This window comes from Rana temporaria, chromosome 2 (genome assembly GCF_905171775.1).
Source record: "Rana temporaria chromosome 2, aRanTem1.1, whole genome shotgun sequence".
Taxonomy (NCBI): domain Eukaryota; kingdom Metazoa; phylum Chordata; class Amphibia; order Anura; family Ranidae; genus Rana; species Rana temporaria.
In genome coordinates this window covers 480,756,819-480,782,688 of record NC_053490.1, presented here as the reverse complement: position 1 = coordinate 480,782,688, position 25,870 = coordinate 480,756,819, and the positions used below count along the sequence as shown (strand labels likewise).

The following is a 25,870-nucleotide window of genomic DNA, read 5'->3' as shown; positions in this document are numbered from 1 at the left end:
TCGGATATATGATGAAAAAAATCCATCGGTCCGTTTTAATCGGATGAACCGATCGTGTGTACAGGGCATTAGTGAGCAGTCAAAGAAAATCAGTAGGATTTATTAGGGTCATGTTAGATCACTCTTTTCAGCTACCAGACTGGCTGATTACTACAGACAGTCCGGAAACTTGGTTACTAAGGCCATATTACCATTTACTCTCTGGGGTAATTTTTTTTTTTTAAATGTATTCCAACCACAACATTTAAGGCAAAAACATTACATCTAAACTAAAGCACAGAAAGTTCCTAAAGTACCATGGCAAATGAATAATATTCAGGTAATGATTAAACATAGACTGCATTGTGTGGCTGGCTGTTACACAGTTCTCAACCTCCCTATCTGTATGGTGCACCAACTGTCCATGGGACACTCTCTTCACTCTCGATTTGCTACTCAGCTAGTCTAGTTTGTAAAAAAAAGCATAGTGCCACAGATTTCCATACTGCTTGAAAGGCAATTAGGCTCGGGTTTAAAAAAAAAAAAAAAAAAAAAACACACACAGCAAGGAAGGCCACCTAGAATTTTCTAAGTCTCAGGTTGCCAGTTTCATTATTTTACATAACATGTTTTTACATACCATTAACATTTATCACTCCTGCAAAAGAAGAGTGCTTCTGCTTATCTCTTTGGTGGCTTAGGTTTTCCTACCTTCTTCTTCACTCCAGCACTGCAGCCTCGGTCAATCTCTTTGGCATTTAATATTTCTTGGAATGTAAGATACCTGGGTCCCCTGCTGCATCCTGTGGTTTTATTCTCAAATCCTTACATCACTACAAGACTTAGCAGTGACAAAGGAGTCAAATGATGGAACTACAGCGTGCAACGAGGGACATAGGCATTTAACACTAGGAGCGTTGGATACCCAAGTTTCTTAAAGTGGTTGTAAAGGCAGAAGGTTTATCTTAATGCATTATATACATTAAAATAAAAAGCCTTCTGTGTGCAGCAGCCACAACCCCTCTCCCCCCACAATATTTATCCGAGCCCTCTTCTTAATACAGAGATGTCTACGAGTGCCTTCGGCCATCCAGGACTCTTCCTCCTCATTGGCTGAGACACAGCAGCAACGCTAGTGGCTCGTGCTGCTGTCAAAGTCAGTTGCCCAATGAGGAGAGAAAGGGGTGGGGCCGAACCACGGCTCCATGTCTGAATAGACACAGGGAGCTGCCGCTCGGCTGCCCCCATAGCAAGCTCCTTGCTGTGGGGGCACTCAAAAGGGAGGAAGGGGCCAGGAGCCCCGAATAGGAACCCGAGAAGAGGAGGATCTGGGATGCTCTGTGCAAAACCATTGTACAGAGCAGGTAAGTATAACATGTTTTTCTTTATCGTACACCACGGGACACAGAGACTAATGCCGCGTACACACCATCATTTTATGTGATGAAAAAAAACGACATTTTTAAAAACGTCAATTTAAATGGCCGTGTGTGGGGGAAAACGTTGTTTTATGTCTTGTGAAAAACGACAAAAAAAAATTGAAGCATGCTTCATTTTTTTGTGTCGTTTTTTTGTTTCACAAAAATTGACCATGTGTAGCAAAAAACGACGTTTGAAAAGACGTTTTTAAACCCGCGCATGCCCAGAGGCTAGTTATGAAGCGAGCTTCAATGGAAAAAAGTGGTGAACGTAACCTCACTTTGCTAGAGCATTGTGAAAAAACGATGGTGTGTAGGCAACGTCGTTTTTGAAAATTGAAGTTTCAAAAACTTAGTTTTTTACTTCACAGAAAATTTTGTTTTTTTCCATCACATAAAGTGATGGTGTGTACGCGGCATAAGTCTTTACATAATGGGTTATATGCTCACCAGAGGTGATTGGGCACTGGCACAACCAATCAGAGTCAGTTCCCCTTCATATAGCCCCTCTCATCCGGGAAGTACCCCAGTTTTTTCGCCAGTGTCTAAGGTGTAGGACGCGTGGTGAAGTGCTAAGGAAGCTCTGCTAGATAGACCCTTTGGGTCTAAGGAGCTATGCCTTTTTTGGATCCATCCAAGAGGCTATGAAGCTATGCCAAAACTGGAATGGATCCGGGCCTCTTGCAAAGAGGCGTCGCCTGTAATGTCTCTCTTCGGAGGACTGGGCTCTGGTGTCCGGCATTTTTTGTATTAAGACTTAAAGTCCTGGTTAGAGTCTTTTACAAGGCCCAGGGGGAAACCACCACCCCCCCGGGTATTCACAAAGGTACTAGCTCCTTTGTTGGGTAATCTAAGAACACAAGGCATAAAGATAACAGCCTATCTAGACGATCTGCTTGTAATAGAGCAGTCCGTGGCAGGATTAGACCATTCAGTGCTCACCACTATAAGATACCTGGAGCACTTAGGGTGGATTGTAAACTTACAAAAGTCCTCTCTACAAGCCCAAAGAAGGGTAGAGTATCTGGGCATGATCATAGATACACCCCAAAGTCGGGTAATATTACCAGAGTCAAAGATCAAGTCACTAAGGGACCTGATCCACAAAGTCAAGGCAAGGAAGAGACCTTCAATCCGCCTTTGCATGAGAGTATTAGGCAAGATGGTAGCCTCTTTAGAGGTCGTCCCTTATGCCCAGTTTCATTCGAGACTACTTCAAGGCAGAATTATTTTCCTGAACAGAAAGATCCAAGCTTTGGATCTACCAATGCGCCTGTCCTCACAGGTACGCAAAAGCTTCAGTTAGTGGTTACAAACCCAGAACTTACAGAAGGGAAAATCCTTTCTCCCAGTTACCTGGAAGGTGATATCTACAGATGCCAGCCTAAGGGGCTGGGAGCTTTATTTGAAGAAGCTTCAGCCCAGGGGACCTGGGCCAAAACCGAGAGGTCTGACCATCAACATACTCGAGTTACAAGCAGTATACTTAGCCCTCAAGACCTGGACAAGCTGGTTAGACAGTCACCCAGTTCAGATTCAATCCGACAATGCTACAGCAGTAGCTTATATCAATCACCAAGGAGGCACCCAAAGTCAAGGCGCCCAGAAGGAGGTGAATCTCATCTTAAAATGGGCAGAACATGTTCCTTGTCTTTCTGCAATCTTCGTTCCAGGGGTAGAAAACTGGCAAGCAGACTACTTGAGTCGCCAGCAACTTTGTCCAGGAGAGTGGTCTCTCCACCCAGAGATCTTTCAGGCCATATGCCAGAGATGCGGAACCCCGGATGTAGACCTGTTAGCCTCCAGGTTCAACAGGAAATTGGACAACTTGTTGTCCAGGACAAGAGATCCTCTGGCCTACGGATCGGATGCGTTAGTGGTTGCATGGAATCAGTTCTCACTGATCTATGCATTCCCTCCGATCCCTCTTCTACAGAGGCTGCTCCGTAGGATCAAAAGGGAAAAGATTCATGTAATCTTGGTGGCCCCAGATTGGCCCAGAAGACCTTGGTACGCTGACATCATAAAGATGGCGGTAGGAACACCCTGGAAACTGCCGTTTCGCCACGACCTGCTGTTGCAAGGTCCAGTGTTCCATCCTTCCTTACAAACGCTAAGTTTGATGGTTTGACTGTTGAGACCCACATTCTAAAAAATAGAGGGATCTCAGGTCCAGCGCTTTCTACACAATGCCAAAAAGCCAGCCTCCAGACTTATTTACAATAGAGTCTGGAAAACATAGTAGGGTTGTCCCGATACCAATACTAGTATCGGTACCGATACCGAGCATTTGCCTGAGTACTTGTACTCTGGGCAAATGCTCCGATACTTCACCCGATACCTGGGCAGTCAGGGTGATCAGTGCTGTGGAGGAGTTACAAGCACTGATCACCCTGTATAGATTTAAAAGTCTGACAACCACAGCCGGTCCTCTGTCTCAAACCCCCCGCTGCGGCTTTCAGTGCTTCTCTCCCACACAGGATCACCGCTGACTGTCCCCCATCCTCCTCCAGTCCCCATCCGTCCTTCTCCATGCTGCTCTGTGTCTTCCCCCATGCATCTGTCCCCCTCTCTCCTCCGTGCATCTATCTGTCCCCCTCTCTCTTCCGTGTCCCCCTCCGTGCATCTGTCCCCCTCTCTCTTCCGTGTCCCCCTCCGTGCTGCTCTGTGTCCCCCTCCATGCATCTGTCCCCATCTTTCCTCCGTGCATCTGTCCCCCTACATGCTGCTCCGTGTCCCCCTCCATGCATCTGTCCTCCTCTCTCCTCCGTGTCCCCCTCCGTGCTGCCGCCCCCCTCGGCATCTCAGGATGGAGAGCGGAGGTAGGAGCCGGTAAACCCGGGTGCTTCGTTTTCTGAATAGACAGAGTCAGTGATCACTGACTGTCTATTCACATAACTGAAACATTGTAACCTCCAGTGATTACGATGTCTCAGTTAATGAATGAAGAGAAGCGGCTGTCTTCTCTCCTTTCACTTACAATAAATAAAAAAGCATTGTAAAAAAAAAATGAAATAAAAAAAAAAATACTGACACATGTGCCACTTTCACATGAGATTAAATTAAAAGCATCGGTATCGGCGAGTACTTGAAAAAAAGTATCGGTACTTGTACTCAGTGTTAAAAAAGTGGTATTGGGACAACCCTAGTGTCTAGACATCAATAAGATGGCTTATGCACATGCCAAGGGCTTCCAGGGTTGTGACTGACTATAGTGAAACTGAAAATAAATAAATACACAACATATTAAAGTCCAGATATAAGTTTGTTCTAGTGTAAATTCAGATGCAGCACACGGCCCTATTTTGGGGACCAAACCTCACCCCCCCTAATCAAAGTGTAGGGGAAAATTGCTGTAAACGCATAAGTTGGCGTGTTGAACAGGCACAAGCTCTTCAACAACTGGTTGAAGCACCTGCTTGAAAAGTGTTTCCAAGGCTGAAGAACTGGAATAGAAAGTAAGTAGGAGACAAGGGCCACCAGAAAGGCGAGTATAAATCAGGAGGCTTTCAGCTTGATAGTTTAGGCAACTGACAGGTTGGCTTTAGCTTGTGTTTGCGCTTGTTACCTTCCCCTTCCTTCAGTTATAATTTCTGCCTTCCCTCCAGCTGCTAACTTCATTTCCCCACTTTGTGCCTATTATTAACCCAAGTTAAATTAATGTTCATTTTGGCATTTCCAACCTTGACAGAATCTCAGAAGTTTTTGCTTTCATTTCCCAAATGTCATTGTATTTTGTGAGGTGTACTGTGAAACGTGTGGGCATACCGTTACTTGAAAGATACTTCTTATAAAACAATTACTTTTTTTTCCCTTCCATTTAAGTGCCTAGCCGACCAGCAGCAAGCACCATATTGCCATGGGCTTAAAACTAGAGATAATCATTTAAAGTGGAGAAGTTAAAAGGTAAATCTTGGACGGGCTGTGCATTGTAAAACGAGAAAAGAATATTAGGTTTTATACGGCAATAATCTGGTTGCAAAATCTGTTCCCCATCAGCGATTAGCTGCTCCTTTTTAGAATATTAATTAATAAAATGCTGAAATGCAAGGTGACATTGAATATAATAGAACTGTATTATGCCAAAATGTGACAATGATATGGCTTATATTCATAGTCTATAATATATAAGTACCACTTCTCGGATGTTTAAAGTATAGATATGTTGAATATCTTTATGAAACACAAACTATACAAGGCTTTTGAAGCTCTTAAAATAAGGTTAAAAGTCTTTTGTGCCTAGGTACCAGCTGTTCCTAATTTCCTGATGTGAGCGTTACTTTTAACTGTATAAACTATACATATTAGGTTTAATTTTAAATAATCATCTCAGACTGACATTCAGTGAACCTGAACTTTTCTAAGGTAACAAAGCTAAAGTGCAGGCACCTTTTAATGTCTACAGGTACTTTGGTTAGTCTTTATATCGATCCCTGAGTAGCCCCCTTGAGTTTAGGCACAGACTATTCATGAAGCCTTGTCTGAAGTTTAATCTGCTTACATTCTGTCTTCTATGAACCCCCCCCCCCCCCCCCCCCATTCAAATCAACATGCTAATACAAATTATTAACCACTTTCATACCAGGCCAATTCTGGCACTCCTCTCCTACATGTAAAAAGCATCATTTATTGGCTAGAAAATTACTCAGAAACACCAAAAAAAAAAAATTTTTTTATATATATATATTAGCAGAGGCCTTAGGGAATAAAATGGTGGTCGTTGCAACTTTTTAAGTAAAACGATATTTGTGCAGCAATTTCTCAAACGCCTTTTTTTTGGAAAAATGTATTTCATGAATTAATTTAAAAACCTAGAACACTAAAGCACTAAAGCTTTCCCAATCTGTTTGTATAATGTGAACGATGGTGTTATGCCGAGTAGATACCCAACATGTCACGCTTTAAAATTGATCACATTCATGGAATGGCACCAAACTTCGGTACTTAAAAATCTCCATAGGCAATGCTTTAAAATTCTTTCCAATCAGGTCCACCTGTCAGTTTTTCAGGCAGAACTAATCAGAGCCTCCATTCACTTCTACAGAGCCGCAGATGTCAGTGTTAACATGTCTGCTGACACCCACTGCTTTCTGATCCAATCCTGTCCGTGAAATCCAGGATTGATGGTGACCCTATTTTCCATCCATTTGGAGAACCAGATGAAAATGGACAGTCAGTCCATTTTCATCTGATCTCCCCATAGAGGAGAGCTGGACTCTGGCAGGTCTGTCTCTGCACAGTGAACCGAGACGGACCCGTTATTCGCCTGCTCTGCGCAGATCAGCAGAGTGATCCGATGGGCAGAACGCAAGTGTTAAAGGACCCTATCTGACCTTGAGTGCTTTTGAAGTCAAATAGGGAGGTGGGCAGCTAAAAATTAATGTGGCAGATTGCATCTCATGGTAGAAAAATCACAGAAAGATATCATGCGTCACTGTGGTAATTGGTATTTTAAAGGGATAGTGGACTTTTAAACTGAAGGACTTGTGTATTGTTATAGACTTCATGTTGTGCAAATGTTTTGAGCAGCTACATTTACTATAGCTGCTGACTTTTATTAAAACACACACACTTACCTATCCAGGGATCTAGTGCTGTCCTCACTCGTGTTGGGTCTTTACTGGTCTTTGGATCCGCAAAGCCACACACCTTGGATGTAGGAAGCCGGCTGTGACATCCTGTGGCTTCACAGCCGGCTCCCCACTGCATGTGCAAGTCGCGCAGTGCTTTGTAAATGGAGCCGGAGCTGCAGCCTCTTGGGGCCTGTGACATGTCCCAGGAAGTTGTGGGCAGGGAGAAGAAGGTTGGGTGCCAAACTTCCATGTGGAGCGCCGGTGGGGGGCACCAGAAGAGGAGATTTGGGGCTGCTCTGTGCAAAAGCATTGCACAGAGCAGGCAAGTATAACTTGCTTATTACTTTAGGAAAAATATCTTTACTGCATTAAAATCTACAAAGTGCCAATACTTGTGTTCCCCATTCCCTCCAATTTGTGTTTTGTTTTATTTTGCTTGAAGAAACATTACATCTAAACAATCATTTCTAAATCACACTTTCTCCTTATAGTATCCTAAAGAAGCAGATAGTTCAAACTTATACCAAACAATAAAACAGTACCAGGAAATATTACTTGATTTGTATTCAAAGCGTTATAAAACTACAATCTTTAAACTGAACACAAGTAAAGCAAAATGTAAAATCAAAGACAATTTAAAATGCAGAAGCAGATACATTTATCCACGGAACATCCAAAACAATAAACTCACCCTGTCCGCCAAGACCAAGACACGACAATCATTATTTTTAACAATGCGTGCAAGAGTAAAAAAGATGTTATAGTAACGGTTTAATAAGCGTGTGTGGTGACAGCGCACAAAAAAAATATATATTTTTCATCATGCAGCTAATTTTATGGCCACATTTTGTTTGGCACAGTCACTTCAACAATCCACTGGCAAATTAAATTGATAAAGATCCTATGGATTTGTTAAAATGAGATAGCAGGAGGCCATCACCAATGGGGTGGATTGCATGTATTCTGATAAATAGAAACGCAGCATGTAGAACATTGGGGCTCTGTTGAGTAGATTATTTTTAAATTTAAACAGGATTATCATTTGTGAAGAGTAAACTCTTTTTGTCAGTCTGGCTTGCAGCTGTGTGCATGTAAGTGAAAAATGCAATGTATTGATTAAATATACTCTGGATAGGACTAGCTGAACCATGCTGAAGGGAAAAATAAGCTACCCTGGATTAGGTGGGTTAATGTTAAGTGCTACTTCTGCTTGAAATCAATGCTTCGAAAGCTGGTCCTAAATAAATAGATTTCTCTTTAAGGGGGGGGGGGGGGGGGTTTAAAGAAAAACTGGAAAACCCTGACTTCCTTCACAACCCTCTGCTCGGTAAGCAAAAAGCCCATTTACCGCAGGCTGACCTCAGTTTCCCCTGCTGGTGAAATCTAGTACTGCAAAGAGAACTGCAATGAGATTTATCACAACTTGACCTGATGACATGAACAGTTGCTTGAGATTCTGGCTGCTCTAGTTTTGAAACATTCCCCTTAGTGTGTTTTACAGCTAGGTTGTAACCAGCGTGAACATGGTTTACATGTTTCTGGATACTGTTAGTTTTACTAAGCTCAGTGTGTTGATTGATTATACCTGCTACTGTGGGGGAGATTCCAGTAATTGGTGTGGGGGGAAAAAAAAAAATCACTGAGTAAGAGCCGGTTCACACTAGGGGGTCTCGTCAGGCGACTCAGCCGCCTGACAAGTCGCGTCCCATTCTATTTAATAGAACCGTTCTAATAGGAGCGACCCAAGTCGCTCCGACTTAGAAAAAGTTTCTTGTACGACTTTGGGGGTGACTCGGGGCGACTTGCATTGACTTCTATACAGAAGTCATTTTGCAAGTCGCCTCTGAAGACGTCTTCAGGACGCCTTGCCGAGTCGCCCTCGAAGTCGTGCCGCCCCAAAGTGAACCGGCTCTTATGGATACTTGCCTGACCTAACCAATGCCTGAGGTCTTTGTCCAAGGGTAGGGTTTGGGAAGATAAATATATGGAGCACCTTTCCAGGGTTTTCTTTTCTTCTGGGTGTCTGCCTTGAGCCTGCCTCAACCTGGGGCATATGCTGTAGGCCCAAGAACTTTAGATGCCATTGCCTTTCCTTGCTCTAACTCTGATCCTTCTGGACTATAAATTCAAAGTACAGGACTAACTCTTTATTGCTGCATTTGTTTTTCCTTTCACGTTCAGAACATGTTACATGTTCCTGCAGTTTTTAGGGTGGAATATGTAACACGTTCCATCTTCTACAGCTCTCCCCCCTCAACCTGTGACAGCAGCTGGGGGTTCTTCTACCCACTCACAATTTGAAAAGAGTGCGTCTCTTTCCACACAGCCACATATTTCATTTACAGTTTCCTATGATTTAATGTTTTTGGGTCTCGCAGGTTCCAGGCTTCATTCATATGCGAGTATATGTGGTCATAGTTCATTACTGTCTCTTACATATTATTTTATTAATTTTCCATGTCTACACTTTATTATACAGGCTTATTTATATTTCTCTATTTATTTAGATGCACCAGTCCCCGAGGAATTGTTTTTTTAGCCACGAAGCATGTCGGGCATATCTGGATGCATCTTATGTCTTATATAGACAGTCTATTTGATTTTAGCCCAGTCGGATTCATTACCATTATACCACTCTGTTTGAAAGTCACATAAACATGGAGGGAAATATTTTATGTCACATTATGTAGTGTACTTTTATGCTATGATCTATTTCTAGGACAATGGTCTTTTTTGTATGTTTATCAATTGCTGTATTCAATGTGAGACATGTTTTCAATATCCATATAGTAGATACATATATTTTTATTACGGACTACTTTTCTGGCCACATTGAACATGCTTCATTTAAAGTCCCAATTTGCTGCTTATTTACACTATGATTTAATGTCTAAAAGTTCTGCCAGCCATTGCAGCTGGCAGCTTGTAGTTTCAATGAGCTAACAGGGCACTGGTGGGCGTTCGAGTAGGCCATTGTGATTTCCTGATCTTATGTAACTGTCTGCAAGTACGTGGTAGGGGCAGACAGCTATGCTCAGTCTGCAGGAGCCTGAAATTGCACCCATGATCTGCTGATAGCGGATACAATGCTCTGCAGGCTCCATAAATAAATGCACATTTTTTTTTACCTGCAAAAAAAGTGTATTTATTTATTTATTTTTTAAAGGTGAACTTATCCTTTAACAACTGCAGGTATTTAGCATTACAATTTAAAATGTTTCTATTATCTGTATTACTCTTGCTATTGCTTGTATTATTTGGTAAAGAGCCATAGCAGACAACCGACCTATAAATCATTAGTAGTAATAGGCTGCCAAGCAGTGTAAGCAATAGCAAGATAAGGGTCATATGCTGCATGTCAGCTGACTGCATGGGGTGACCCCATTCATGTTACTACACAGAGAGCTCAGCCTTACAAGGTTTTTTTTTTTTAATATCCATTAATGTTTTCCTGAAAGTATAGGGTTGCATCAGTTAAAAGGCATTAAAAAAAAAAAAAACATGAAAAAGTAGATTTCCTTGACAAATATGCTAAAAAAAATACATCAAACATGCTGCCAATATCATACTATCATATATGTAAGTGCGAAGATCAAGGATTCTAAGAAGGTTAATAAAGCATTGTACACATTTTTTCTGAGGTCTTTCTATATGTATACCACTTCTCTGAATTACAATAAAGCCTGTTGGAAATCAACTATCTGCTGTAGCAAAAATATTCTGCCTTGTGGAATTACAATGAGTAGAAACAGAATAAAGAGGAGGGAAGGGAAAGGCCCAATCAATATTTTAGCACATTATAAATTATCTCAGTGCCATAGAATTTAGATGATAGATCAGTAGGCTATCCACTATAAAGCCATCACATATTAATATGTTGTAAATCAGAGGACTAATAAGAAAACACAACTAGGTTTTTCTGAAATGTATTAACAATCACTGAAGACATTATGCGGCTATGCTAAAAATCTATAAGCAATTTCTGTGTTGTATCAGGCTTGCCAATGTGGAATTAGATGAAAGAGATAAGAAGGTGAATGGCACAGGGGACGCAATATGCACTGCTATATACAAAAGAACACCTAGCATTTTAGGGAGAGAAAAGGTAGCAGGTAGACTGTTACAATAAAATAAAGATGATAGTTCTGTATAGATATAATAACAAACTCAAATGTACATTTGCTGTACAATTAACATATCTGTTCTGATTTAAGGACAAGCTACATGGATGATTTCTGATTCACTATATGCCAGCCATGGAAAAATTGCCCTTGACCAACCACAGTAAAAAAAATTGCAGAATGCCCCTAAAAATTAAATTCCTGGTGCCAACATGTGGTAAAATTCTTCCATGGATTGGCACCAGAAAGGAAAATGATGGTAACTATGTGATACAATTGTATGTTTTCCTCCCAGAGTGACTTGTTTACTGGTTGTTACAAGTCTGTACTGAGATAGAAGTCATATTGAGATAAGAGTTTAATTTTGGTGAGATAGTCCCTAAGGCAAGGGTCAGCAATCCATTTCCACTTAAGGGCCGGATTCAATGTATGTAAATCCATGGAGGGGCACATTCACCGGCTAATAAATTAAGATAATAAAACGGGACCCCTTTACATTACACAGCCCCCACACCTCTGGATCCCTTTAAATTACACAGCCCTCCCTGTATATTACACAGCCCCCCCATGTCATGCTTTAAAATTGTGAACACTCGTGGAGTGGCGAAAAACTGCGGTACTTAAAAAATCTCCTTAGGCAAGGCTTTAAAAATGTGTACAGGTTACCAGTTTATAGTTACAGAGGAGGTCTAGCACTAGAATGGTTGCTCTCATTCTAATGATCGTGGCAATACCTCACATGTGTGGTTTGAACACTGTTTACATTTGCGGTCCTGACCTATGTATGCGCTCGCTTCTACATGCGAGCACAGATTTTTTTTATACACGGTCTGATTACTTGTATTGCTGTCAGAATGAATGTAAACATTCCTTGTGACAGTAATAGGCAGTGACAGGTACTCTGTATGGAGGGATATGGGGTCTATAAGAATCCAAATCCCTTCTTTGCACTTAAAAGCATTCAAAATACCAAGTTTGGCTGTTTTAAATACTGTAATGCAGAGGTGTCTAAACTTTTTACAAGGGCCAGATTTGATGAAGTGAATATGCGCAAGGGGCGACCATTTTGCCTGAGATTCTGTGAACCATTAAAATTCGGTCTATGTTTGTTTATTAGAGCACTAATACACTGCCCAACAAGAATTATCCTGCCTTTGTGGCTGTGTGTGGTGAAGAGATGAGCTTGGGCGTGTTATTTGGATATACCGTATTTATCGGCGAATAACACACACCTTCACTTTAAAAAATCTTACATTTTAAATAAAGAACTGTGAATAAAAATAAGGGTCACTGCCTATCAATACAGCCTCACAAGTGCCATGAATGCAGCACCCCCGTTTGCCCTGAATGCAGCACCCCCGTTTGCCCTGAATGCAGACTCACCATTGCAGCCCGATTCATTCATCTGCAGCATTGGAGGAGACAGGGAGGGGCGAGACGAGCGGCGACAGACATACAGGAGAATTTCCTGTTTTATCGGCAGTCTCTTTAATCGAAAGTCCCACCTACTGTGATGGACAGAACAGTCGTCCCAATGACAGTGCAGGAGATGGGACTTCCTTTTACACAGGTCGCCGTGTAAACAGGAAGTACTCCTGTATGCACGGTGCTCGTCCCGCCTCCTCCCCGGCAGCCAGTATGCATTTCTTTTGTGGCCCCCAGTGCTCAGGGATTTGTTGGGGGCCACAAAAGACATACATGTCAAAATGATCAGGCAGGCCGCCCAGAACACGGGCCGGACTCTGGACATGCCTGCTGTAATGTTGGTGCCTTTAAGTTTTCTGTAAACCGGAAGTGATTTCATGACATTGCTACCGTGTTACTAGACCAGACACCCAATCGTAGCCGATTCTGGCTTAGTTCGGGTCTCCGGCCAGCCGACGGAGGTGCTGGTTGGTCGTTCGGGCCTCCCGGTTGGATGGGAGAGCCCGGGTGGGCCACAGAAGGTGGCAGGAGAGGGGAACGTCCCCTCATGCTGCTTGGCATAATAGTCAAGAGGCTTCTTAGCCGCATCGGTTATTATCTCAAGAAAGTCGACCACTGGCTCTAAAAAACGGTACCGGGGTGATGCATGCAGCTGCAGGCTGTATAGGTTGGCGTAAAGGGGTCAAAAAGTCTGTGGGCCGGGTGCACGTGAATTAATCACGTGCATGGAAGGGACAGACAGTTAGCGGCAGTGGGCCAGGTAGTCGACCCCTGCCCTAACGCATCCAAGAATATAGAGATTTTTTTCAGGTGCTCATAGTGAGGCTTACTGATCTTTCCATTTGGGAATCAATCAAGGAGGGATATAGTGAAACAAACAGCTATTTCCTCCAAACAATAAAAGCAGGAATCTGTAACAAAGTTTACCAAAATCTTTGTAATGTCTATAGATTTGTTATAGGAAATTGTGTTTTTTTTCAACAAAAAGATAAACTAGCTATAAATCAGTAGAGCTTTTAAACGATTGTGCGGAAATTCAAAAAAATTGTTTTGAGTATTAAATCTGATCAAATTAACTCATTTTGTTCAAAACTCTTAAAATTTTGTCCTAGAACATGTTCATTACAATAATACAAAAAAGAAGGGGGAAAGAAAAATCCCTAACTAGATAAGCAGCTAAGCATTCATGGTCAATATATCAAACCCTAGGTATAAAATCCATAAGCATATAGTGCAGCGCTAAAATAAATAAATATCTATAAATTCATGAAGGATGAGCACAGTCATAAATAAAATTTTACTTCTTTCAAGAGCATGATGCATCCAAATTCAAATATGATAGCCCATAGTACATCCACAGGTTGAGAATAAAGCAGAGAGAGAATGGATAAACGAAAAAAAGTTCTCCTCAGCTGTGCTCAAAAAAACTTCTCAGCTACGTGCATCCATAAATCAATGCAGGCCGCTCACCTTATTAAATGGATCTCTGAACTACCGGATAGGTCAAACAAGCCTTCCCATAAAGGTTATATTATTGCCTCTGTGGGGATCCAAGGATAATGTGATCAGACCACTCAGAACTCACACTTAGTGGGGACCAGGTGTAACATGTAAAATCAAATAAGAACTGCATTGTGCAAGAGGTTGCCATTGTGATGAGAAAAATCTTTTTCCACTGTCTAATTACCTGAAGGCTATCGGCATATAACCCATGGTCTATGAATACCAGCCCTGTGTCCTGTAGTGCGTGTTTCAGATAAAAAAACTATGACTGCTGAACCCCTTACTAGAATAGTAGTTGCCTTCTGCTCATGCTGTTCTTCTAGTTTTTAACACTTTATAAAGTACTTACCAGGAACAAGTATGGAGGAAATCAGAATGCATGCATGACCTGGAGTGTATTTTGTTTCAGTGACTCAAAGGGCCAGATCCACGTAGCGGATCGTATTTTTATAACGGTGTAGCGTATCGTAATAACGCTACACTGCAACCACTATGAGAGGCAAGTGCTGTCTTCACAAAGCACTTGCCTCTAAAGTTACAGCGGCGTAGCGTAATTCTGCCGGCGTAAGGGCGCGGAATTCAAATGTTAAAGATGTGGGCGTGTTTTATGCCAATTTTACTTGACCCGACGTAAATTACGTTTTTTCTGAATGGCGCATGCGTCGTCCGTGGGGGTATCCCAGAGCGCATGCTCGAAATTAACCAGCAACAAGCCAATGCTTAGCCAACGTCATTCTACTCAAAGCCCTATTCGCGAACGACTTACGCAAACGACGTAAAAAATTCAAAATTTGACGCGGGAACGACGGCCATACTTAACATTGATTACGCCTCATATAGCAGGGGTAAGTATACGCCGAAAAAAGCCTTACGGAGACGACGTAAAAAAGCGGCGACCGGACGTACGTTTGTGGATTCGCGTATCTAGCTAATTTGCATACTCTACGTGGAATTCGACAGAAGCGCCACCTAGCGGCCAGCGTAAATATGCACCTTAGATCCGACGGCGTACTAAGACGTACGCCAGTCGGATCTAACCCTAGCTTCAGGCGCATCTTGTTTTGTAGATACAAAACAAAGATACGCCGGAGCAAAATAGAAGTTACGCGGCGTATCAATAGATACGCCGTCGTAACTTCTTCGTGGATCTGCCCCAAAGTGTCCAAGCCAAAAAATCTGAATGACAACCAGGCAATTGGCATTTTCAGAAGTTTTTTTGGAACAATTTATATATTTCTGTATCACAAGTTTCCCTTAACTGCAGTTAAAATAGAACTCTGTCTGAACTGCAAATTTTAACACTCCGTGAATTACAACTCAGAGCTGAGCTCATTTCAGAAATGACTTTTTATGTCATATTAATACACTTCTTTAGCTGTACCACACACAGATACACTAAAAAGATGCACAGGGCTATTAGCATTGTCAAAAGTAAACTGCAGACTGCTCACTTCTTGCTACAAGACAGCTGCCTCATATACACATAGGCTATTTGTCATCTCACAGTCATTTAACAAGGAACACCTTAAAAGATTTAGATGTCTTAAATATTTCCAGACAGAATCTAAGCACCATACAAGATGAGCTTCTTCCTCGTAATGTACTTAGGAAGTAATCTCATTATGTGTGCTCTGCTTGACTAACATGCGGATACTAAGTGGCAACGAAAAAAAAAAACAGCATAGTGTTTTAGGTGAACAAAACAAACATTGACAACTCATGCACATTAAACAGATTGCTTCTGACAAATATGGAATAACAGAAATACAAGAAAGTTGGGCTAGCCACACTTAAAAGAGCTGTTATTTAAAGTTTGGCAGAATAAAAGGTTTATCAAGTAGTTTTAAAGCAGATCTAATCCCTAACTTTGATACACTTAGCTAGCTGAAATTTTCTGCATCAAATTGTCATATACCGTAAATATGATTTTTTTTTTTTTTTAAAGAATAAGTTTGCCTTTTATAAAAAAAAATAAACGCACATCTTTTTGCAGGTAAACAAATGTGCATTCATTGTTTTTTTACACTGTAGCCAGTAAAGCATTGCACCCGCGATTACCAGATCATGGGTGCAATGTGCCAGGCAGGGCTGTGGAGTCGGTAGATAAATGTTCCGACTCCGACTCCTCAGTTTTATGTACTTCCGACTCCGACTCCCCTGTATTAATATGCGAATGTATTTTATACATTCCTTGAGGGAAAGAAACGCAACCTACCACAGGACTACTGGCTGGGAAGCCAACAGTCTACTGTATTGCACAGTTTAAGCAAAAGACAAACACAATGAAAACAACGTTTTATAAAAAAAATATTATTGATCAATCAAGTGACTGGATAGTAGCAGCAGGCATAAACATCAGGAACAGGATCTTTACCAGTTCAAAAATACAAACCACATTATTTGGTTGTTTTAGAACAAAAACAAAGCTTATCTATAATGAACCAAAAACAAAATGTGTAAAACCTAGAAATGGTTTATATTAATCTTGAAATGTAGTTCTAGGCTTAGCAAATGCAAATCAATTCAATGTAGAGTTCTAAGGAAGAGAATTGCCTCTGCCAGATCCTCTTTCATAGAGGCTCTTAAGTCCGACTTTATTATTTTTAGGGCTGAAAATAATCTTTCGACACTGACTTGGGTGGGTGGCATTGCAGTAACTATTCTGGCCACATCACTAACGATCTCTGGATAAACAAGGATGGCTTCTTCAACAGTAAGTTTTGATGAGCGATCATACTTTTCAACTTCTTTTAGTGCTTTACAAAACTCCTGTTGGAATTTTTTTATTTGGACACTTACTGGTTCTCTAACATGCGTTCCCTGTAAAAGCAGAACACAACACTATGGAAAGTATAAGTATTGCAGCTCCTAATTGTGCGTTGCGTGCCATATAGTGAAGCACATGAAAAGCATGCTTCTTCACGGTCACTTAACGTGTTCGTTTTGCGGTTACGTGAGGCACTGCATGCATTGGTCTTTATTCTTACAGTAGAGAAGTCATTAATTATAACTTTTTGTGAATTGGGACATTTAAACTTGCTTTTTTTTTTTTTTAATTCCAATCTAAATTTAGTAGGAGTCGGAGTCGGTGCATTGTTTGCCGACTCCGACTCCAGGTACCCCAAATTTCCCCCGACTCCGACTCCTCGACTCCGACTCCACAGCCCTGGTGCCAGGTCCCTGCTTGTACCTCCAATTACTGAATTGTAGGAAGAATCAATGAACTAAGAGAGCCCTCACTCACACCCTAGTAGTTCATTGAGAACCACAAGCCGTTGGCACGGTGGCTGATGGCACTTGTTTATTCATTCACAGAACTCTGACAATGAATGATGGGGCCGTGTGGGCGGACAAGATCCCCCACCCATTGTCAAAGGAAGTGGAGGATCGGGGGGAGAGGAGGCAGGAGCTGGAACATGTTACATGTTCCACCCTAAATACGCTTTGTGTCAATACTTTTCTGCATCTGTGTCACTGATCCTCTCCAACCTCTTTGGCCGCGTACACCCGGTTGAACATGTCCGCTGAAACTGGTCCGCGGACCAGTCCGACCGTGTGTATGGCCTAGCGGACAGGTTTCCAGCGGACAAAAGTTTCTTAGCAAGCTAAGAAACTTGTCCTCTGGAAACATGTCCGTAGGACATATCCGATGGTTAGTACACCTAATCGGACATGTCCGCTGGTTATGACGTGTAACCAGCATCCCGAAATCCTGCGCATGCGTCGAATTGATTCTACGCATGCGTGGAAGCATTGCACTTCCGTGTTTGAGAACGTCGGTGTCTTCTACGTCACCGCGTTCTCTGTCCACAGGGATTTTGGTCTGATGGTGTGTACACACATCAGACCAAAAGCTCCCAGGAGACATGTCCGATGAAAACGGTCCGCGGACCGTTTTCATCGGACATGTCTCCTCGTGTGTACAGGGCCTTAGAGTCACTCCCCGTCTACATGCACTTGCTCCTGTTTGCATGTCTTTTTTCTGGACTGGCTTACATGGTAGTGAACAGTGGACATCACCTGCACAATGTGTGTTGCCAAATATGCTGTATTCTAAACTTGGAATGCATTTAACAGGGTGACCATGCAGGAACAGAACCCAGGGCCGATCCTAGGCAGGGTGCACGGGGGTGCTCCGCACCCAGGCGCCGCAGAGGTGGGGGCGCCGAAACTCCAAAGTGCTCCCCTCCCTCCTCCTTGTCTGTGTCCAGAGGCGGAGTGCATGTAGCGAGTGCTGCGGTTCCCCATCCCACTTGCTCTCTCCGCTGGCAACTGACAAGAGCGCATACCTTCCGCTGTCCCCGGAATCCAGGCTGGGTACCACAGCGGAGCCTAGTTCCGGTACTAGGCTCCACTAATTAATTCTGTCCGGTGTGCATGGAATCTCCTGTCTGCCCCGCCCCCTCTGCGTGTGTCAGCTCTTCTCCCATAGGCGGTGTGATGAGAGGCTTCTGGGTTGGCTGGAGCTGCTGCCAATCATCCCGTGCACTCTAAGAAATGCTCTCTAAGTGCCACCCTCCAAGTAACCAAAGATGCCACATATGCCCCGCCCCCTGTAATGTGCTTCTGCTCCCAGCGTGCCCGAGCTACAGGGATATATTGGACAAGTACTGATCTATGGGGACACCTGATGTGGGGGGGGGGGCTCTGATGGGGGACACCTGATGCGAGGGGGCTCTGATGGGGGACACCTGATGCGAGGGGGGCTCTGATGGGGGACACCTGATGTGGGGGGGCTCTGATGGGGGACACCTGATGCGAGGGGGGCTCTGATGGGGGACACCTGATGTGAGGGAGGGCTCTGATGGGGGACACCTGATGTGAGGGGGGCTCTGATGGGGGACACCTGATGTGGGGGGGCTCTGATGGGGGACACTTGATGTGAGGGGGGCTCTGATGGGGGACACCTGATGTGGGGGGGCTCTGATGGGGGACACCTGATGTGGGGGGGCTCTGATGGGGGACACCTGATGTGGGGGGGGGGCTCTGATGGGGGACACCTGATGTGGGGGGGGGGCTCTGATGGGGGACACCTGATGTGGGGGGGGCTCTGATGGGGGACACCTGATGTGGGGGGGGGCTCTGATGGGGGACACCTGATGTGGGGGGGGCTCTGATGGGGCACTCTGATGGTGAACACTAATGAAGACTTCTTAAGGGAGCATCTCTGTATTTGAGTCGTAGCCATAGAACCATTTGTAAAGGAGAGGAGTTAGTACGATTACGACGCCCATGTGGGGGCGCCAGAAATATTTCTGCACCCAGGCGTCTGTGACCCTAGGATCGGCCCTGACAGAACCACTGTTACCTCCTATATTGGGAAAGGCTTTCATAGCAGTATCAAATATTCTAAAAAGGAAAAAACTGACACAACTGATACCCACTTCTCCTATCTCAGCACTATGGTGTTCAAATTTCCACAGCAGACACAAAACTAAATGTTAAAACAAAGTATTTCACATATTATGTTTACATCAGCAGCCGCTTAAAGTGGAGTTCCACCCATAAATATAACATTACAGCAGTAGTTTTAAAAAAATGTCATTAGTCCTTTAAGAAAAAAACTTTTTTTTTAGATGCCTTCAAAGTGTTGTTGCTAGGCAGAATAGTTAATCTTCCCTCTTCCTGCACCTAGGTGCTTAAGCTTCCTAACCTACACCGCACAGACTCCTGGGAATGTAGTGAATGTAACTTTCCAGGAGTCTGTGCACTCCCTAGTCTCGAAGAATCATGTGATTTGGACAGTACAGGTGCTGAAACCTGATCTGAAACCTATTACACTGCTTGTGCAGCACTGAGCATGTGCGAGATCTGCAAGGCTGAAATCCAGGAAGTCATACAGTCTAGCTTCATGATGCCCACATTTAAGATGGCCCCAGTCAATTTCTATTTTATAAAGTGTCTAAATGCTGTAACAACCTAACAAAACGGACCTTAGTTTACAGACTAACTTTACTAGAATACATTCAGCTTGTGTATTACAGGGGTATTTATATTTAAAAAGTGAAATTGTGGCCGGAACTCCGCTTTAAACATATAGATCAAGATTTCTCTCATAAGATAAATAATTCCCAATACTAAAACAGTATCAAATAATTCATCAAATGCAGAGCTTCTGTCAATATTTACTGTTACCTCCTATACTGGGAAAGGCTTTCATAGTAGTATCACCAGGTATTATTTTACATTTTAAAAGATTGGAAACAGCTGCTGAAAATATACTAACACTTTAAAGTGTTTATGAGATTATAGTGATTTGTTTTAAATATGCTTTAATGTTAATTGGGCATCATAGTGGCTAGAACTTCTACCTTGCATCACTAGAGTCCTTGGTCCGAATCTTGGTCAGGACACCATCTGCATGGAGTTTGGACGTTCTCCAGCGGGCTTCATCCAGATACTTCAGTTGTATCCCTCACTCCAAAGGAATGCTGGTAAACTGGCTACGGCCATGTTTTATTGCATTATGCATGTCAGTCCCAAGCTGCGATTTGGAGAAAGACCTGGCGACCTACCTCATACTTGGCAATTATAGGAAATTAACCTCTTGACCACCGGCCCATGTCTAAAAGACGGCCTGTTTTTAAAGATGAATATCTCGGTAACGGCAGCAGCTGCTGCCACAACCGAGATATCCATCTCTTCAGTGGGCGGTGGTGTACACGAAAACGGCGGTCTCCGCGGCGGATTCGCCGCGAGATCGCCGTTATCGGTGGCGGGAGAGGGCCCCCCCTCCCGCCGCTCTCCGCCGCTTACCGGAGCCGTCGGAGGCGATCGGGACCATTTGGCAGCTGACTGGGGACGACACTGAAGGAAAAATGTCCTTCACCTGTCCCCATAGCTCTGCTGGGCGGAAGTGACGTCAAAACGTCAGTCCCGCCCAGCTTCTTAAAAAAACATTTTTTTTTGTCATTTGAAAAAATGACATTTTCAATTTTTTTTTCTTTTTTTTGCATTTTAGTCTAAATATGAGATCTGAGGTCTTTTTGACCCCAGATCTCATATTTAAGAGGACCTGTCATGCTTTTTTCTATTACAAGGGATGTTTACATTCCTTGTAATAGGAATAAAAGTGATAACATTTTTTTTTTTTTTAATTTCAGTGTAAAAAATTATAAAACTAAATAAAAATAAATAAGAAAACAAAAATTTTGTTTTTTAAAGCGCCCCATCCCGACGAGCTCGCGCGCAGAAGCGAACGCATACGCGAGTAGCGCCCGCATATGAAAACGGTGTTCAAACAACACAAGTGAGGTATCGCCGCGATCGTTAGAGCGAGAGCAATAATTCTAGCCCTAGACCTCCTCTGCAACTCAAAAAATGCAACCTGTAGAATTTTTTAAACGTCGCCTATCGAGATTTTTAAGGGTAAAAGTTTGACGCCATGCCACGAGCGGGCGCAATTTTTAAGCGTGACATGTTGGGTATCATTTTACTCGGCGTAACATTATCTTTCACAATATATAACAAAATTGGGCAAAATGTATTGTTGTCTTATTTTTTAATTAAAAAAAGTGATTTTTTTCCAAAAAAAGTGCGCTTGTAAGACCGCTGCGCAAATACGGTGTGACAAAACGTTTTGCAATGACTGCCATTTTATTCTCTAGGGTGTTAGAAAAAAATATATATAATGTTTGGGGGTTTTAAGTAATTTTCTAGCAAAAAAAAATGTTTAAGTCTCGTAAACATCGAATCTGAAAAATTAGCCCGGTGGTAAAGAGGTTAAAAAAGGCAACCATAGCCAAGGTCTGAAAATCCTCGACCCTTAGTGTAGCCGTAACTAGAAATAGAGTGAACCGAGCCCTGATCCAACCTAAAATGAAAACTATTGGGTGTAAGAAAGTGCGCAAATTTAAAACAATCTAGCTCCCCTGGATTAAACATTGGGGTCATTTACAAAAGGCACTTGAAATTGCACTGCAAGTGCACTTGGAAGTGCAGTCGCTGTAAATCTGAGGGGTAGATCTAAAACGAGGGGGAAGCTCTGCTGATTTTATTATCCAATCATGTGGAAGCCAAAATGCTGTTTTTTTTCCTTGCATGTCCCCCTCAGATCTAAAGCAACTGCACTTCCAAGTGCACTTTCAGTGCAATTTCAAGTGCACTTTGCACTTGTAGTGCAAAGTGGATTTGCCTTTCGGAAATAACCCCCACTGTTTACCTGCTTACTTTGACGAGCCATTATTATTGCTTTGGTAAATTGTCTATCCAACTGTTTGAGCTTCAGTGTAGATGGGGCCACCTTTCCCCTGGGGAACCAACCTATTTTACCCCTTTCTTGATCCATCTTCTTCCTCTCCCTCTTTCTTCTTCTGTTTTCCTATTCACCTCCCTTTTCATACGATCTTCTTTTCTCCCTCCTTTTATTTTTTAGTAACGCTACTCACTTCGCCAAGAACCCCATCTTTATCTGATCTATCTTGTCGTCATTTGCCTACACATACTGGGATTGCTCGGAGGACTGGTTGTTTGTCGCAACTGTTCTTCTTTGCCTCCATGACACTCATCCAGGTTGCCCCTCTGATAGCACACCTCTGATAGTCTTTATTGCTACTGTGAATCTCGTTCCTTATCTCTGTAGTTTGGTATGTTCTCTCACATGCTGTGACAGGGCTAGACTACCCCCCCACCCCCCCCAATGTAATATTTATTACGCCAAAACAGTGTTTGTCAATTTTTGTCATGTTCAAATGCTAACAAATTTGACAACAAAATATATAAAAGGCTTTCAACAGGAAGTAAAACACCCTGCACGGCAAAGGCATAATGAGCTAGTATGCATAGCATACTAGCTCATTATGAAGTACTTACCTGAGATCGAAGCCCCCAAAGCGGTGCTCGGTCACCTCCTCCGTCTGCGCCATCTCTCCACGAGTGACTTCCGTATATCGCGGCTCCGGCGCTGTGACTGGCTGGAGCCGCGATGATGTCACTCCGCGCATGCACGCGGGTGCCGTCACTAATGGCATGATCGCGGTTAGTAAAGGCACGCTCAGTGCGCCTGCGCGCCGTTGTCTATGGCGCAGGCGCCGTAGACATCGGTGCCTTTCTTTTGCAAATATCTCCAAAACCGTGTAGGTTTAGGAGATATTTGTTGCACCTACAGGCAAGCCTTAATCTAGGCTTACCTGTAGGTTAACCACTTCGTTACCGGGCCTATTTTGGCACTTCTCTCCTTCATGTAAAAATCACAATTTTTTTTCTAGAAAATTAATCAGAACCCCCAAACATTACATATTTTTTTTTAGCAGACACCCTAGGGAATAAAATGGCGGTCATTGCAACTTTTTTTCTCGCACGGTATTTGCGCAATAATTTTTCAAACGTCTTTTTTTAGGGAAAAAAACAGTTTCATGAATTAAAAAAAAGGGATTTTTAATAACAGCTTACCTGTAAAATCCTTTTCTTGAAGTACATCACGGGACACAGAGCAGCATAGCCATTACATATGGGTTATATAGTGTACCTTCAGGTGATGGACACTGGCACTCTCCGACAGGAAGTTCCCTCCCTATATAACCCCCACCCATAGTGGGAGTACCTCAGTTTTGTAGCAAGCAATATGCATCCCAAAATTCCCCATAAGAGGGGTGGGAGCTCTGTGTCCCGTGATGTACTACAAGAAAAGGATTTTACAGGTAAGCTGTTATTAAAAATCCCTTTTTCTTTATCGTACATCACGGGACACAGAGCAGCATAGCCATTACATATGGGATGTCCCCAAGCAATGCTCCATGAGGGGAGGGAGACAACCAGAAAAAAACAAACAGGAGGTGCCACCGGACAAGAGGAGATTAAACTGCGGCCCGTAGTACCGCCTGCCCAAAAGCTGAATCAGCGTTCCTCCTAACGTCCATTTGATAAAATTTTGCAAATGTGTGGACAGATGACCAGGTTGCTGCCCTGCAGACCTGGGCCATAGAGACCTGGTGATACGCTGCCCAAGAGGCACTCATAGCTCTAGTGGAATGAGCCTTAACCGACAAGGGTGGACTCTTCCCCTTCAGGCCATAGGCCTGTATAATCGTCTGCCTAATCCACTTAGAAATAGTGGCCTTAGACGCTGCCTGGCCCTTTTTGGGCCCTTCCGGCAGAATGAATAAGACGTCCGTCTTACGAATCTGGGCTGTAGCTTCCAAGTAAATCTTTACAGCTCTAACTACATCCAAGGAATGTAGTAACCTCTCTTCCTTAGAAGAAGGTTTTGGAAAAAATGATGGAAGAATCACATCTTGATTAAGGTGAAAATTCGATATCACCTTAGGCAGGAAGGACGGAAGTGGCCGCAAAACGACCCTGTCCTTATGCATTAATAAATAAGGTGCCTTACATGACAAGGCTGCCAACTCCGACACTCTTCTGGCGGATGCCATGGCCACCAGAAACACTAGTTTCCTAGTCAAAAGGACCAAAGGGATCGCGGACAAGGGCTCAAAAGGCTGCCTTTGCAAGGCCGATAGAACCAAATTTAGATCCCAAGGATACAGGGGAGCTTTAATCGGGGGATTCACCCGAATAACACCTTGTAAAAAGGATTTCATTAAGGAATGGGCAGCCAAAGGTCTCTGGAAGAAGACCGACAAGGCAGACACCTGCCCCTTGATTGTGCCGACCGCCAAACCTTTTTCCACTCCCAACTGTAAAAACTCCAGGATTCTCCCAATGGTATATTTGCGGGGATCCCATTTCCTGGTTTCACACCAGGTAATATAGGCCTTCCACACCCTATAGTATATTAACCTGGAAACTGGTTTTCTTGCGTTTATAAGGGTGGAAACGACCTGCCCTGAAAGGCCTCTGTTTCTAAAAAATCAGGGACTCAGCCGCCAGGCCGTTAAATTTAGGGCCTGTAAGGCAGGGTGGTGGAATGGCCCTTGTGAGAGGAGGTCCGGACGTAGAGGGAGGACCCAAGGCTCCTCTACGGTCATCCTTTTTATCAAGGAGTACCAAGGTCTTCGGGGCCACGCTGGGGCCACTAGAATCGCTGGCTTGCGTTCCCTTTGAATTCTGTGAAGAAGACGGGGTAGCATCCGTATTGGAGGGAAGGCATAGATTAGCGCAAACTGATGCCAAGGGCACACCAAGGCATCCGTGCCGCAGGCCAATGGATCCCTCGTTCGGGAGACAAACTTTGCTACTTTGGCATTGAATCTGGACGCCATAACGTCCACCTCCGGGGTACCCCACTTCCGGCAAATGTCCTGGAACACTTCGGGGTGGAGGGACCACTCCCCTGGGGACATCTGTTGGCGGCTGAGAAAGTCCGCTTGCCAATTGTCCACCCCGGGGATAAAGATAGCTGAGATGCAGGGGACATGGGCTTCTGCCCATAAAAAGATCCAATCTACCTCCCTCTGGGCTGCCTGACTCCTGGTGCCACCCTGGTGGTTTATATAAGCTACGGCAGTGGCATTGTCGGATTGTACCCTTACTGGGGAGCCCTGCAGAACCTCCGTCCAGCCCAAAAGAGCCAACCGAGCTGCTCGGATCTCTAAGACATTTATGGGTAGGGCTGATTCTGCCCTTGACCATTTCCCCTGTAGGGTTAAATCGTCTAGGACTGCACCCCAGCCTGATAGGCTGGCATCCGAGGTTACTATCCTCCATGAGGGGGGACTGAACGATCTTCCTTTCAGAAGATTTTTTGTGACTAGCCACCAACACAGACTCTGCCTTACCGCATAGGGAAGGGAAATGGGAAGATCCAAGGCCTGGAGTCTTTTGTCCCAGGCCGTGAGAATCGCTCTCTGTAGCCTCCGAGAATGGATCTGGGCATAGGGTACTGCCTCGAAGGTGGCCACTAGCTTTCCCAACAGGCGCATGCAGAGGCGTATAGATGGCCTTGTGCTGC

At 43.6% G+C, this 25,870-nt stretch overlaps 1 protein-coding gene across 5 annotated transcripts in view; it reads right to left on the bottom strand.

The window, feature by feature from the left end:
* The window catches only part of GBE1 (1,4-alpha-glucan branching enzyme 1), a 224,084-nt gene that overhangs the window by 84,601 nt on the left and 113,613 nt on the right, over positions 1 to 25,870 (bottom strand). The window lies entirely within an intron of this gene.